Source organism: Gekko japonicus, unplaced genomic scaffold (assembly GCF_001447785.1).
Source record: "Gekko japonicus isolate JY-2015 unplaced genomic scaffold, Gekko_japonicus_V1.1 scaffold770, whole genome shotgun sequence".
Lineage (NCBI taxonomy): Eukaryota > Metazoa > Chordata > Lepidosauria > Squamata > Gekkonidae > Gekko > Gekko japonicus.
In genome coordinates, this window is record NW_015167561.1 from 152367 (window position 1) to 154993 (window position 2627).

A 2627-nucleotide genomic window follows, 5' to 3' on the forward strand; every position below is an offset into this window, starting at 1 on the left:
GAGGGTTCTTCATGGAAGATCCTGTATATGCAAGGAACTACGCACAGGGGCCACCGTGGATTCAGGCTTGGGTCATGAGAGTTACAGGCCCACGATCCTATGAGGTCTCTGGAGAGGACGGTCAGTTGCTGCGACACCACATCGACCAGTTGCGCAGACGGGTCCTGCCACTAGAACCAGAGGACTATGAGGGCCCCGACACCTCCGCGATGGCCAAGGATCCTCAACCTGTCAACATGCCGACAGCGTCTGACGGTGAGCCCTGCCTGCCTTCCACTGACAACGAGTCTGCTCAGAGTGAGGCACCGGGGGCAGAAACCCCACAGCCAGCACCAGCCAGTGTCCAGCCAAAGACAGCCATGGCAGTCCTGGTAGATACTCCTGAACTTTGCCGCTCCACTCAAGAATTGAAAATACCCCCTTACCTAAAGGACTACATATGTGGGTGTGTTTCAGTCCTGGGGGGAGGGGTGTAATGTATTCATATCCGACTGCGTGTGAGGCTAGCTCGCCATGCAGTCAAGCGAAGCCTCCGAGCTTCGCTTTAAGAGACAATGGTCCAAGCGGCGGATCCTAGCCAGTGCCAATCGGAGGGCTGGGGTCCTAGCTGGGACCTATGGAACTCTCGGTTTCTATATATACCCTATCATGGTGGTGTGTGTGTGTGTGTGTGATGGGTGTGGGTACCTCACGAATAAAAGCCGGCCTGCGACCCGAGTTTCCTTGTCTTGTTCCTAACCACTAAATAAAGTATGAGAGCTGAAATCACTCATCGGTTTCAGTACTTTTCACCATGGAAGCAACAAGTTGCCTCTGTGCAGACCTCACATCCATTTCCAGCTCCTATTCTCAGACCCAACTCTTGTTCAGAATTTCCTGGCTTTCTGACCCCTGCTTTGGGTGACCACTCTCTTGGACTTGCGATTTGGCTCTCGCTCTGACTTTCCTGGCTATGACTTTGTACTGGACCTGACTCCTGCTGCCCAGCCCAGCCCAGCCCACAGTTGAGTCTGACTCTTTGTGACCCCATGGACCACATCATGCCAGGCCCTCCTGTCTTCCGCCGTTTGCAGCATCAAACTGTCCTTTCACCCTCAGACACATCCACAGCTGAATGTCCTTCCAGCTTTGGCCTAGCCACTTCATCTTTCTGAGGTTACTAGTACTTGCCCTCTGCTCTTCCCCAGTAGCATATTGGACACCTTCCAACCTGAGGGTCTTATCTTCCAGCATCATATCTTTAAGCCTTTTGTTACTGTCCATGGGGTTTTCTTGGCAAAGATACTGGAGTGGGTTGCCATTTCCTTCTCCAGTGGATTGTATTTTGTCTGAGTTCTCCACTGTGGCCTGTCCATCCTAGGTGGCCCTCCACAGCATAGCCCACAGTCTCATCAAACCACACAAGCCCCCTCACCACATCAAGGCAGCGATCCATGAGAGGGATATATTGTCTGTAAGGTAACCAGGAATCACAAGCCTAGGACTCCATCAACAGGATTCAGGGACCTTATTGCCTATGTCGTCATCAAGTTAGAGGAAGCTGCGGGCTGGATATGAGCATTCAGCTAGTAGCTGGTGATTCTACATTTCCTATCCCATTAGGTGACATAAGGAACCAAAAGGGGTGCTGACCTTGGCTTCTGACTCCATCCAGCTTTTTAATGATCCGTGATGCAAAAAATTCTTCTCCAATGGTAACCTCCAATGGCCCATCAGCCCTGCTAATACAAACTGAAATGCACGGTGCCTCTGTGCAACAAAGGGAAAACAATTGAAGGAAAGTTTTTCCACTGTCAATTATAAGGGGCCAGTTTTAATGTGGAAGAAAGTGTCTGATAAGGAGAGGAGCTGTAAGGATCAGCATCAGCTCTTTTCCCTCTAAACATATGCATTGTGATAATAGAAGAAGGCGGTGGGGAGGGGGAGAGCAAACATTTCCACCTTAGGAAATTTGCTGACGGTTGATTATAATGTGCAGTGTACACAAGTGAGGACTGAGAAGTAACACAAAGGAAACTCAAAAATTAGCAAGATGGGCAGAAAAAAACATGAAATTCAGCTGGGATAAAATGCAAACTAGTGCAGCTCTGGGAAGATAAGTTGAACCACACATACAAACACACCCAAATGCCCACTCTAACAAAACACTAGAAATCAAAGCTGTAATTTGGTTAATAGCTGATAACCACTTAGATGTCAATTTGCAATGTGATAGGGCCATGTGGGGGGGGATGCTGGCGTGATTTCAGGCGGTGCAGGAGGAACCTAAGGTGATGAAGCCTCTCTTTCTTTCCCTGCATACCTCAGGTGATCTTCACTTGACTCCTTGCCTTAATCTCTTAGTATGTTGTTTTCTTACGTATGGGACAGATTTGGGACAGGAAATTCCCAGGAGCAAAACCAAATGATTAATAATCACAGGAATGTTCATGAAGGCCATATTTTTAATTCAATGACAGATGCCACCAGCAGCATTCTTGCATTAAAAATCATTTGTACTGCTATTCTTTTTACAGAGTTATTGTTATACCAATAAAGGTTATTGGAACTGGCATTAAAAATCAAAGTCCCCAAGTAACTGATTGTACAAAGATGAGTGATGTGTTACAGAGTCTAAAATAAGAAGT